This window comes from Cynocephalus volans, chromosome 11 (assembly GCF_027409185.1).
Source record: "Cynocephalus volans isolate mCynVol1 chromosome 11, mCynVol1.pri, whole genome shotgun sequence".
NCBI lineage: Eukaryota > Metazoa > Chordata > Mammalia > Dermoptera > Cynocephalidae > Cynocephalus > Cynocephalus volans.
Window position 1 is genome coordinate 35622925 of NC_084470.1, and position 14972 is coordinate 35637896.

The window sequence follows — 14972 nt, forward strand, 5'->3', positions numbered from 1 at the left end:
ATGCCTTTGTCACTAACCAATGTTGATCAGAAACTACAAAATGAAATCCGCTGTATGTATTTTAAATCCTGCGTCTAGTCTGTCAACATACCAGACTAGATCACCTAGAAACCATAACATTAGAGCATCATATTGCAATGGTGTTGGTTCTCTTAGTACTCTTGAATATCAGAACATGTGACAAAGCTGGAAAATTAACCAATCTTCTTCTTTGCCAAAACAATCTTCTTATTTTTCTTACCATCTGGGGTGTCCTAGGTCAGGCTGCTGTGAGAGAAATACTGAGGCACAGATCCACTTTATCCTGTTTGCGCAAACACAGACAATCCTTTGTAATAAAAATTAATAATAATCTAAATAAAAGATCTTAGAGTTTACAAAGCGCTGCTCTTTGCAAACAAAGGCTATTTCACTTGCTCATCATGAAATCGATGTAAGAGAGATACCATCACTTCCTCTGCTTCATGGACGGCAGGAATTTGCTCAGCACTTTTGCAGCTCCACTCCCATCGCTCAATTTCCCCCAGACTCCAGCAATTTCTCCAGTCTGCCACCCAAAGTTGCTTTCTTAGTCTTATGGGTTCTCTGTGGCTGATCCTCCACATTAGATCGCTGGCCTGGGACTGGGCATGTCAGACCTCCCCTTGCTTCCTGCCCTGCCCTCCCATCACCTGCAGCCCTGGCTCCAGTCACACTTTGCTCTGTGTCCTCAGCTGTGAGCCAGCCCCACTCACTCCCACACCGAGTCTGGAAGCTGGCAGAGCTCTGGACTCCCCATTTACCCAGGAGAGGAAGACAAATATATATGAGGAAATTAGGCATAAGAAGAGGCAGAATATACAGTGAATACGGGTCTGCCAGGCCAGGCAGCCCAAGTTTGAAATGCAACTGTGTCATCTACTAAGAGTGTGACCTCGGACAAACGTCTTAACCTTTATAAGTCTCTATTTCTCAACAGTAAAAAGGATATAATGATAATACATCTCCCTCCCAAAGGCTTTTTGCAAATATTAAGTGCAAAGGGTATAAGTTAAGTGCTAAGCATAATGCTTGGGACTTGGTAAGCTGTCATAAATATTAACTATCATTATTACTATCATTATTAATAAGGTCAAAGAATGAGTAAGTGGCAGAGCTAGGAAGTGAATCCCTCTCTATCTCCTCATTTCATTTTTAATAGCACATAATTATAGAAAATTAGTATATGATTGTAGACAGAAATGGTCACTAAATAGCTTTTGACTAAACGTGAAGAAGATTGATTGCTTTAGGAGCTTACTAGAGGTCAGAAAAATATTACTTGCAGCTTCTATTATTTTATTAGACTTTTCTGACAGAAAGCTCTAAAGAAATAACACTACCAGTAGGTGAAGTAAAATACATTTTATTGGTCTTTGTTGTTTTAAGAAAATGCGCATAATTAAATCCAATGCTTTCTCTGTGAACTCACAATAACACACTACTAAAAGTATTCTGGGTGGCATTTTTTTCTCTTGCAAGTAAGTTCTGGAATCACAAGATTTTCTGTGCAATTAACATATGCAATTATTCACTAACTTCCTGGGAAGTTGAGTACAGGCTAAAGAGGCAGTGGTACTTGTGATGGCCTTCAACACATGGGCTACTTCAGGATCTTTCCTGCAGTCATAATATCCCACTCAAGTGCACGGTCCAGAAGCAGGCTTTCAAAGCAGCCCACAATGCATGCGTCAAGGTCCATCAGGTCATTAATCATGTGTGTTCCAGTGACATGGTATTAGCACTTCCAGCTTTTCTCAATAACATGTCTGTAATAGGTTTTTAATTTTATTTGATGGACAAATTGGCCAAAATGTTTACTGTGGGCCACAATCATTATGGATTTTGACAGATTATCTTTTGATAGTTTCCAGCAGCCGCTGCTACAGGAGAGGAGATGTTTTCTTGCTCAGCTGATATACTTAGCTTACATTTTGCGAGATTTGAAGGCACGCTTCCAAATTTTCTGGCAAGGAGATAAACTCTGGGGGCAGCTAGACCTCTGAATGGATCCAGATAATCTCTCTATAACAAAAAAAAGTTAGTTATGGTTCCTCGGGGTTCACCAGCGATGGCTTGCATCTCACTGTTCTAAGGTTCAGCTGGGTGTAATTTTATCCTGCTCATTCTGACAATGACCCTGAAAAGACGTAAAAATCCATGGCAAATTGGACTTGAGGCAACAACCCTAATCTATGTGAGAGAATAACTACTCTGAGCCAGAAACTGTGATAAACACTTCACATTCATGAGCTCATTTGATTCTCATTACAACCCTGTCATGTGCGTGCTACCATTAAGTCTACTTAAAGATGATAAAACTAAGATTCAAAAGGGTAAACAATTTTCTCAAGGCCAAACTGCAAGCAACATGAGGAGGAGGAGCTCACCAGGCCCCCTGATTCTAGAACCCCGGCTGTCTGCTAAGCATGACCAGCCAAATGTGCCCTCCTTTTTTCTGATTCTGGAACATGCCAAGACAAATCCCACATTAGGGTCTTTGCCAGCCCGTTGCCTCAGCCGTGAATCCACTTCTCACGGATGACTTCTTGCTGGCATTCACAGCTCAGTGTCAATGTTGTCAATGTTTCCTACTTGGAGAGGGCTTCTCTGTCACATAGCATACTCTGAGGTGTCTCAAGCAAGGGACAGGAAAGCTAAGGGAGTTATCCATCATCCTGTACATCACTGGCTGAGGACTGCTTCTGGGGGTTATCTGGTCTCTTCTGTGCATAAACAGAAGCTGTGGCCTACACAGGAGTGGTGAGTGCCCAAGAGCAGGCTTTCAAGATTGGTTAGTCTAGGGGTTCACTGATGTCCTCAAGAATCAGATAATTTCCTTCTTTACACTCAGCTATCCACAGTGTCAGATTTCCTCTCAGGAGCATTTGTCCCATGGCCATAGGCCAGCTGCTATAAACAACTAAGTCTGCTTGCTTCCTTGTTCACATCTGCTGACACAGACCATCTCTTTCTATTAAGAGCAGGAAACTTCCCAGATATTTCCAGAAAAACCCCCCCCAACATTTCCAGAAAACTCCCCCACCCATCTCATTGGCTCAAATTGGATCATGTGCCCATTCTGAACCAATTCCTGCTTACAGGAAAATACTATGTGCTGATTGGCTTACGCCCAGATTCTCAGGCCAATCCCTGACAAGGAGGATGGTGTTACTGTGACTGGGTGATATGAATCAGGGATAAGCTTTAAAACTGGGTCACTCCACCTTCCCTGAGACACTTGCACACATGGAAAATGGCTTAAGAAGGAACAAGGGGGGAATAGATGTCAACGGGCCGTGACGCCTCCACCGCACTTAACCTTGGGGCTATTTTAAGACTTTCCTAGATCTTTGGCATTCTTATTTGCATAGGCAAACAACTATACCTTCTCAGTATCCGCTGCCTCCTCTCCAGTCAATATTTCATGTCCTTTATATATATCATAGCATTTATCACTATCTAATATATACTTAATTATTTATTCACTTAGTCTGTTTTCTCCATAAGGAAATAAGTTCCAAGAGAATAAGGATATTGTCTGTCTCATGTGTGCTGCTATAATCCTCACCCGTACAGTAATGCTTAGAACACAGTAGGTGCTAAATAAATATTTGCGAAATGAATGCATGAACTAATAAATGAGCGAATCCATGAATAATGGGTTTTACCACACAAAGCCAGGAGGAGAAAGAGAGGTTTGTTGAGAGCAGTGAGTGATGGAGACAAACCTCAGGGCAGGTCTCGCATGTTCCAGGCTGGAGTTTGGGCAAGATACAACCAGTTATTCTCACTCTCTTTGAGTATTCCTGGAAGGGTGTGGCTACAGTTAGGGTGGGGCTGGGCAGGAGTGGTTCCTTTTTTGGGAGAGGAGGTAGCTATTTAAGAGGCTGAACAGTCGACCCAGGGGAACAATCCTGAGACAGTGGGAAACTTTATATCGCAGAGTGGTATGCAAAAGCCCGAGGCACATACCCAGACCCCAGCCATGTGTGTCCTCCTCAGACTACTTTCCCTCCTAAAAATGCTAGATTTCATCGAGGCCTAGAGGAGATGCCAGAGGAATGCATACAAACAGTACAGTCCCCGTTGGCCTGGAAAAACTGAACACTTTGGACAGATTGAAGACCCAACAGATTAATTACACTCCACACGCTAACCATTTCAGATTCACTGGCCACTCCGGACAACATGATCACATTCAAAATACAGACCTGCTGGAACATGTGACCTGGAGCAGAAGCACTGGCCACCCTGGGCATGTTGATGCTTTGGACAGCAGTGGCAGCCTCCAAATCTCCCTGCAGGGGAGCATTAGAGGTGGACCCCTAGTTAGAAGTGGAGATTAGGGGAATTGTCATGAAACGTAATGTGTTCACCATTGTTATGTAGATGACATGTGAGATTTGGGTGCCTGATCTGCTAGTGTCACACTGGCACTCTGGAATTCTGCCTGCTCTATACACATGTCAAGCCTGAGTCAGTGCATACTTCCTGCTCACTGTTGTTACTCTGGATACAATGCTTTACTTGTGTGGACTTTATTCCCAAAACAATGAGCCATTGCTGGCCCCTTGTACCCTCCCCCAGCCCCAGCATTTGCTAGGATATTGCTCTCCAGATTTAGCAGTAGAAGGATTGGTGTCACTAGAGGGATGGAGAGCACAGAACTCTGCCTTAAAAAGCAGTACCTATGCAGTGGAAGCAGAGCTGGGTAGAATACTGGTTAGTAAAATCCTTGCATTCACGGAGGCAGATCAGTGTCTGGGATGGAGGTTCTCCTCCCCACCTTTCTGGTGCATGTGTGGAATCTGTTTCTGCTGGCACAGCGTGGATGGGCCATCTATTGCATTTTTCAAGCAGAGCCATTATCCTTGAAGTTTGCTGAAATATCTCCAAGATTCTGGAAATATGCTGAAATAGCCCCAGATTTTAATGCTAATTTTCCCTTTGCTTCATAAGGATTACCGAGGGCCATTGGCATGAGATACATGAGAATCCGTTAGCCTTCCCAAATGGAAACGGTTTGATGCAAGCACATGCACTCTAAAATGTTTACCTCTTTTAATTTTCAGAAATATGTTCTCGCTATCAATCTTCAGGTCCTTTGCCCTTTTCATTTTAACATATCCCATGTTGGTTTCCCTGTCTCCTAAGACTTTCTTTTGTTGTTATTGAGGTATAACTTCAAAACAGTAAAGTACACTCAGCTTAATAGTTTGTCTCAATGAATTTTAATATATGTATAACTACCACTTGATCAAGATATAGATCATTTCCATCACTAGAGAAGTCTCCTTTGTTTCCCCTCTGCTAATATCCCTCCCTGAAATGTACCCATCATTTTAACTTCTAGCACCATAAATTAATTTTGTTCCTAATGCTCTTTCTTAAATTTTTTAGCAATAAGCCTTCAGGGCATGCCAATCTGTTCGTCTTGACTTCTTGTCATAAAAAGTGAAAAGAGAGGGTCCAATGGTGACAAAAGAGAGATTGGACACAGGGGAAGCTTTAGACTCTGGTTACTCTGGTCATTTAGAGATATGGTTCTAAACAGGGGCTGTTTTGTCCTCAAGGAATATGTAGCAACGTCTGGAGACATTTTTGGTTGTCACAACTCTGGGTGAGGATAGGTAGTATTACTAGACCAGGATGTTACTAAACATTCTACATTGCACAGAACAACTCCCCACAACAAAGAATTATCCAATCCTAGATGTCAATAGTGTCAAGATTGAGAAATCCTGATTTAGAGGATGGCTGCCTTTAAATAGGGGTTGACTTAAGATCTCTTTGAGACTTTATACATTAGATGCAAAAAATGGGCAGTGGCGTGTAGTCCAAGAATAGGATTCTCAGTCCTTCTTCATCATTGATAACTACTAAAAATTTTATCCAAATTTTGATTTGCTGTCTTCCCTTTAGTTTCCTCCTCTGTTGCCAGTTTGGGTCTTTTCTGTGCAAGATGGGGAAACAGCTAGCCTGCTATCATAATTACCCAGAAGTGCCTGTGTATCACTTTTTTTATGTTAAAAAATGCAACAAGGAGGCTAGCCAGTTAGATCACTTGTTTAGAGCACAGTGTTGTAACACCAAGGTCAAGGATTCAGGTCCCCATACCTGCCAGCTTCCAGAAAATAATGCAATGAACATCAACATTATTATTTTAAATGAAATGCTTTTGTGACTATGAAATAGAAAGCAATTTTACCTGGTGGAATTCCGGGAGAGCAGTAGGTGGAATTGAACAAATTGTTTTCTTGACTGTCAACCTTAGCTTTTTCTAAGTAAAGGCTGTTAGCAAGATCCTTTTTTAACAGTGTGTTATTGATCAAGTTCACAGGAAATTTGCTAGCTCTGCTAAGTAGGTCAGACTCACAATTTATAAGTGACCACTGGTGCTTTTTCCCTCTAAAATAACAAATACTGCAATCAAGAGCAATATATTCTAATTTCCTCTCTTAGATTTTAAGTGCATCTCTTGAGTCTCATTTTCATTAAGACATAAATTGTACAAGTGTGTGAGAAACACAATTAGAAAGAAAAGGCTTACAGAGCCAATGAAAGTTTTGTTTTATGTCCATTTAGTTTAATCAGACAATAAAAATTTTACAGGAAAACATCCATATTCTTTCCCACCCCACCCCATCCCACAGCAAATTCTTTATAAAGTATATGTCCTTTAGAGCAGGCATTATTAAGAAATAAGGGACTTTGTATTAGTCCATTTCTGTTGCTTATAACAAAATACACGAAACTGTGTGATTTATAAAGAAAATGAAATTTATTGCTTACAGTTTCGAAGGCTGGAAAGTCCACAGTTCAGGGAACACATCTGGTGAGGGTCTTGGTGGTAGTGACAATGGCAGAGTATCACATTGCAAAAATGGTGGAGCAGAGAGAGCAACCTCCTCATTCATAGCCCCCATTTTTAATCCATTCACTATGGCATGGTCCTACAATCTAATCACCTCCTCAAGGCCCCACCTTTTAATTACCGTGATAGGATTTCCCACCCTCTTAACAGTGACAGTGGGGGCTAAGTTTATCATACATAAAATTTGGGGGACACAATTCAAGCTTCAATGAGTTTGAGGGATACATTCAATCCACTACAGATTTCATGTGAGAAAACTTTCCACATAAACAAAACTTAACCTCTTAAGGAGAAAAACTTGTTTATTTTTTTAAAGCATGATGATTTTTCCTATCTCTGCCGATGAAACTTCTACTCATGCCTTAAAACCCTTTCTCTTCCTTCATGAGAAGTTTCCCTTATCGACCGAATCAGAAAGAATCTCTTCCTACTTAGAATTCCAGCTGTATTTTAATCATGTTTCCATATTTTGCCCCTATATTCAAGGTCATTCCAAGAATATGTAAATAATCCTCAAATAGACAAACTATCAAACCAACACATGATGGACAAGAATGGAGACAGAGAAAGACACCTTAAAGAGGATTAAATGAGTCAATGTATTTAAAGCATGTGGAACTGTGCCTATCACATCATCACCCCTAAATAAACATTACTGACTATAATTATTGATTTTGTTATTGGAATTAAATAGCATGGATTGCTCCACAGAATAATAATTGATTGTAGTGGAAAATAATGTGCCCTTCAGATGGAGGATTGTCCATTTTTGAAAGAGGATGCTAGAGGCAAATATTGGCTGGACCCATTCTAACAGTGTCCAAGGGAGAAGATGTCTTCGCCTAGAAGACAACCTGTCTGACCATGGCCAAGTATATCCTACATTGTGGAGGTGACGATTCTCGTAACTAACCCCACACTTCCTCATTTCACGCTCCTTGATCAGGATTATAAATTGGTTTTCCCAGTTGGCAAGCTTCAAAGAGACTACATGCAAAATGGACTGCCTTGTGGATGTGTTTTCTAAAAAACTGGATTATCTGCCATTTAAATGATAATTTGGCTTTCAGTGTGAGATACACATGGACAGAAGGTGACAATTGGAGGGCATGTCTGGACCCTCTGGCCCTTATCTCCTGTGCATTAATAAATTGTTTTTATACTTCAGGCTCTGTGAGTTTGGTCATTGTAAAGCTATTTCCAAAAAGTTAATCTACTAGGTGAGCCCACGAATTGTTTTTATGAACCTACCCTTTCTGCTGGAAAAAAATTCACCGGTGCATCCTGGAAACAGCATAACACCTCTTCTCATTGCCAAGCACTGTAAGCTATTATACGAATTCAGCTAAGTTTGAGGCACTATTTTTATTGCCTTATATTACAACTATTCATATACTTGATTACATTCAATTGTAAACTTCATGAGAGCAGTAAGCATTCATTTTTACCATCTCCTATAGTTTTTAGCATATGAAGAGTTGGTGGATTTTTTTATACATTCTTAAAGGGCATGCTGATTGGGAAAATATTCGCAGAGAAGATTAGGCAGTATTTATCAAGATTTAATATGTGCACACCTTTTGACCAATTCCACATCTCAAAATCTACTTAGAGAAAAACTTGTAAGTGTACACAAGTAAATGTGTATAATGATGTGGTTATGCATTGTTTATAATCACAAAAAAATGAAACAATCTAGATGTTCATCAGTGAAATGGATAAGCAACCCATCATATACCCATTCTATTGTATAATAATCAGCCATTTTAAAAAATGAGGGAATTCTAATGTCCTAGAATGGAAAAATCTCTAAGCCATATTTTTGGGAGGGAAAAAAAAAAAAGCAAAACACACTTATACCACACCAAATATATATTTTATGACTATTCACATAGTGTGAATAATCATGAAAAAAGACCATATGTCTTCTCTGAGTATAATTACACATATGTAGATGTGTAGAAAAGTTTGAAGAGGTACACACCTAACTGATAACTGTTGATAGCCCTACGGAAGGGAAAAAGGTCTGTCTAAATTTGGGATTATAGACTTGTTTGTAATGTTTTTATTTTTTTAACAAGATTGTATTCATGTGTAATTATGTGATTAAAATTGAATTTTAAAAAGAAAAAAATTACAAATACTCAATAACATGAGAGAAGACTTAACTAAATGGAAGGCCATCAAAGACATGGTTGAGAAAAAAACCTCAATCTATACAGATGTCAGTGCCCGCCCCCCAATTAATCTGTAAAGGTAAAGTAATGAAAATCCTGCATTTTTTTTTTTAATTTACAAAATAACTATATGAAAAAAGAATTAAAATTGTTTTGCAACTAATGAATCACAAGAGTAACATTATTGTCAGAAATTAAAATGTATTCTAAAACAGCAGAATGTTAAAGGTATGATAAAGGAGCAAAAATAAAGGGCAAAAAATACTTTATTAGGGTAGAAAATTCCTAGCTGACATCAAGAAATTGATCAATGTGAAAGAAATTTTTTAATTAAATTTTACATTAATGATTCTGTTTAAGTCAAATCAATGTTACAATTGAAATCGAAAGAAGATAAATATTAACGTTTTCTGAATTGAATATCTGTTTGTCTTTCACTTTTTATTGAAGTATAACATACATGCACAAGGGTGTGTAGATCAGAAGTAAACAGCTTAAAGAAATATCAGAGAGTGAACAAATTCAGGTCAAGGAGGAGAACATTACCAGCACTCAGACACTCCCCTTCTGCCCCTTTCAATCACTAGTCCCCTCTGCTTCCTGAAATTAACCACTATCCAGTCTGCTAACAGCACAGCTCAATTTTGTCCTTTGTGAACTTCATAAAAATAGGGATGATAGAGTGTAGTTTACTTTGTGTCTTGCTTTATTTAACATTATGTCTTTGAGATTCATGCATGTTATCATTTGAATCATATGAGGGTACTTCAAAAAGTACATGGAAAAATAGAACTAAAAGACAATACAAATTTTTCCATGAACTTTTTGAAGTACCCTTGTATAATTCATTTTCATTGCTGTGGAGTATTCCACTGTGTATACATACCACCTGCTATAGACTGAATGTTTGTGCCTCCCAAAATTCATATGCTGAAGTCCTAACCCCCAGTGTAATGGTATTAGGAAGCAGAGCTTTTGGGAGGTAATTAGATTATGAGGGCAGAGCCCCGATGAATGGGATTAGTGCCCTTATAAAGGAGATCCCGGAGAGCTCCCTCACCCCCTTGCCATATGAGAACACAGTGAGAAGATGTCTATGAACCAGGAAACAAGCCCTCACCAGACACTGAATCTGCTGCCACCTTAATCTTGGACTTCCCAGTCCCCAGAACTGTGAGAAGTAAAGGTTTATTGCTGAAGTCACCCAATATAGGTATTTTTGTTATAGCAGCCCAAACTGACCGAGATGTCACCACTTACTCATCCATTTTACTGTTGATAGACATGTGTCGTTGCCAGTTTTACCTATTAAAATGAGGTAGAGAAACATACACTGTCAAACACTGGTGGCCGGATTATTAGGTGGTTTCAACCACTTTGGAAGTGGTTTGTCCTTATCTGTCAATGCTGAACACAGCATCCCTTGTGATCTAGCAATTTTGCTTCAGGTATACACCCAAAAGAAATGCATGTACTTGCTTACCAAAATAAAGCTACAAAAGCATTCATAACAGCATCATTCCTATTTTATTATAATGATAAACATGGCAATTACTACATCTATCATATGAGTTTGAGATAAATGGGGTAAACATAATGGACATATTTATATTTAGAAACACTGCAGGAGATACTGTGAAACAAAGTGTTTTACATGCTCTGTGATTTAGTTAAATAAAATCATGGCTAAAAATGAACCTAAGTATTAAACTTCAGCCTGCTTAAAATAATACCATATAGTTCAAGACTACTGCTAACTCTCAACCTTACTATTGTGTGGCTTTATTAAAAGACCCGCACACCAACCAGCTCACTGTCTTTGCATAGCACTTGGACCTAAGAATTTATTTCATTATGAGCTCGAGTATTATAGTGAATTTTCCATTTAATAATTAGCTTCACTAATGATTGAATTGTCATCTTAAATTACTGTTAACTGAACCTGAAATCCACTTCATTAACTTTAAAAATATAAGGCCACTGCTAAATTAAATTAAAAATGTCAGCAGCTAAAATAACAAAGAAGAAAGATAATCACTCTGTGATTTTTAAACCTCCTGTTTCACAGAAGATTATTTTAAAGACAGAGAAATAACTCCATGTGTATGTGTGCTAAAACAGTAATTTAGAGAACATCTTCATTTTAAAGATGCTTTTAATCAAGTCACGAATTGAGCACCAAGAAAAAAATCTGTGAGCCTAGAGAAATTATTTCTCAATATTTGAAACATTATGAAATGCAAAGACATTCCTTATTTAAATAAGTTAAAACTTCAAGTGTATCATAAAAGCCAGTTTTACAAACTTACATTCAACAGCAAAATAATCAAAATTATTTCAGGATGGCAATTTATCAAAATCAAGTCATTGTGTACATTATTCTGGTTTTATTTTAAGACTTCGAAAATTAAGGAAAACAAAGATTTACCAAAAAGGCCAGCAATTCTACTCTTCCCAAAAGAAATCTCTACCCAAGAGAAATTAAAACTTATGTCCACACAAAAACTTACACAAGAATGTCTAAAGCAGCTTTAGACAAAAGTGGAAATAATTCATATGTCCATCAACTGATGAATAATTAGCAAAATGTACTATATTCATACAATGGAGTATGATTCAGCAATAAAAATGCAATAAGGTACACACTAAAATGTGGATAAACCTCAAGAACATTATGCTAAGTGAAAAAAACTAGACATCAACAACCACGTACTGTATGATCCCATTTATCTGAAATGTCCCCAAAAGTCTAGTTTATAAACAGAAAGAAGATTAGTGGTTGCCTCGGGCTGGAGATGGGAACAGGAAATGACTGCTAAGGGGCACGATGTTTCTTACTGGCATGATGGGAATGTTCTAAAATTAGAATGTGGTGATGGTTTCACAATCCTGTAAATACGTTCAAAGTCATTGAGTTATTCAGTTAAACTGAGTGAAGTTTATGATATGAAAGTTATGCCTCAAAAAAGCTGTTAAAAAAGTAAGATTGAAGGGCTTTGCCTTATCTCAGTGACATGGTGCGGGGGGGATGCAGAGGAGGGTGGCAGATAGACTCTAAGAGGACACCTAACTATCCCCAACTCCTGACACAATGAAACTGTGAGATAACAAATGAGTGCAGTCTCAAGCCAGTAGCTTGTAGTAACATGTAACCAGCAATAGATAACGAAGAGGGAGCCATGGCACGGTTTTGAGCAGAGGGGTGATATGATCGGACTTGTGTTTTAGAAGGATTGCTCCGGCTGCTGCATGCAGAATAGACTAAAAGCAAGCAAGCATTGAATCAAGGATCCCTGTTAGGAAACCAGTGCAGTGATCCAAGCAGGAGACGATGGTGACTTGGACTAGGGTGTGAGGTCATGAGAAGCAGTCCTATTCTCTTTTTCATAGAACTTCTAAATAAAGTATTCATACTTTTTAATTTGTTTTCTATAACCTTCTTCCCTTCCCCAATCCACCCCTGAAAAAATTAAAAGAACTATGAGGACAGGCACCTTGTCCATCTTGTGCATTATTTTAACCACTGCATCTAAAGCACACAGTGAGTGATAAACAAACATTTGTGGAATGAGTGAAAGGAAGAATGAATAAGTGAATTAGTGAATGAGTGAGTGAATAAATGGATGAATAATATGAATTCAAGTACACTTCCTATCCTTTGTGCAATACATATACGATTTTAATATACAATAAATGGGACGTTTCAGATTAATGAAAAGGGCTTTATTTTTAAAAGCTGTTGCTGGAATAGCTAACAATTTAGAATAAAAATTAAATTAGATGTTTACCTTGTAATGTACACTAAAATAGATGGCAGATGGTTTAAATAGTTTGTTAAAAAAGAAATCCTAAAAGAAGTAAAGAAAATATAACAATTATTTCAATGTGGAAAAGGACTCTGTAAAGGCAGACACTACTTTTAAAAGATTGATAGATGTGGTAACACAAAAATTCTTAACTTCTGTACAGCAAAATCATTATGAACAAAATTAAAAACGCAACAACAAACTGAAACAAACATACCAAAAATGTTACTACATAAGGAACAGCAGGATAATATCCTTCACACACAAATGACATTTACAAATAAATGAAGAAAAAAATCCTCCATAGAAAAATCTGGTTAAAATATAGGAAGGAAGAATTTATAAGCAAAACACACGAGTATAAATGTTCAATAAACATAAGCATTCAACCTTACTAGGAATTAAGTATATTCAAATTAAAGCACAATAAAATAACACTTTCACCTGTTGAATAGGTATTGATTTCTTTTAATGCTAATATACGTGTTGGCCAAGTCATTGGTTAATAGACGTCATAACATTCATTTTGGCTCTCATGAGCATAAGTTGGTACATTTCAAGGGGTAATTCAGCAGATGCAGCAAATGCCTTAAAAATGTTCATAGCCATTGACCACCTAATTCTATTTATTTTAAAGAAATTATCCAAGATGCACACACAAAAGTGTATGTCTATACAATGTTTAGACAGACATAAAAAGTGTTGTCACTGTAGGAGAGATATTAATTGTTTTAAAAATGATCTTAATACCGTATATTAAGTGGAAAAAAGTTATAAAGCAGATTTTACAAAAAAAAATCCAATTTTTAAAATGTACTTCTACTATTTTTATTGAGGTGGTGGTTACACAAACATACGCATGTAATAAAAATGACATAGAACTATACATACACATTGCATCAATATCAATTTCCTAGCTTTTGATGTACTATACAGTTATGTGAAATATAATCATTGGGTATAACTGAATGAAATGTACATAGGACAATTCTGTGCTATTTTTGTAATTCCTGTATATCTATAATTATCTCAAAACAAGTTTTTTCTGTACATATGCAGTTTAGAAGATAGGGAAATATAATAAAATGCTCATAGTTGTTTCCACTGGTTTATAAGATTTGAGTGATTTTTCTTTTCATCACAGCTTTAGACTTTTTCTTCAATGAGCAAATATTTTCATAATCAGAAAATGTTATATTATTTTAAATAATGTGAAAATCTAAATATGCCCCAATAACTAAAACCTTTTTGAGTGTATATTTATGCATGTGTCTGTGTATTCATATATATTAGATATCCACATAAGGAAAGACATAAAGATGGATGGATGGATTGGTAGATGATTGATTGATAGAGCCATTTACAAAACTTATCATATATTGGAATGAATTATCATGAAAATATTTCTGATAATGCAAAAACATGGGAATGTAAGGAACAGACATAGTTTCGATATTAATTAGTGGTTAGCTACTATGTCTTTGAATTAATAACCAGTTCTTTACATTTAAATCATATTTTTATAATTTTGTATCATATATTGTGATCAACTACAAATACAGATGTCAACATTAACAAATGTCACAAAATAGTCTCGATTTTTCTTATGCCCTGTCCCCATCAATGCATTGTCCTTCACCTCTTTTCTTTTCCTTGCTTTCAAGTATTATGGTGAAAACAGTCTGAAGTGGAAGAAACCACCATTGGAACCTGGTTTCTTCTACTTAGCATCTGCAGTCATAGGCAAATCTCTTATACTTTCTGAGCCTCAGTGAACATCTCTGTAAGATGGAAATACTAATACCTACTTAAGAGCAGTTGGGAGAATTAGCTGAGAAGATATGTGCAAAGTATGTGAGACTAGCAGGTTCTCCACAGACATGAGCTCTCTCTTTTTTCTTTCTCCATTTACTTCCCAATCCTTGAGCCCTCCTTATTGCCAAACCTTCAAAGTCCTTATTTTCTGAGAAAACATAAGACTTAAAAAAAAAAAAAAGTTGCATAGACAGAGGCACTAATTTTCTCAGCAAGGTCCTATTTTGAGAATTACGTGCTCATTTCTTTTTTGGGTTGGGAAGGAGGGAGTGGAGGAGG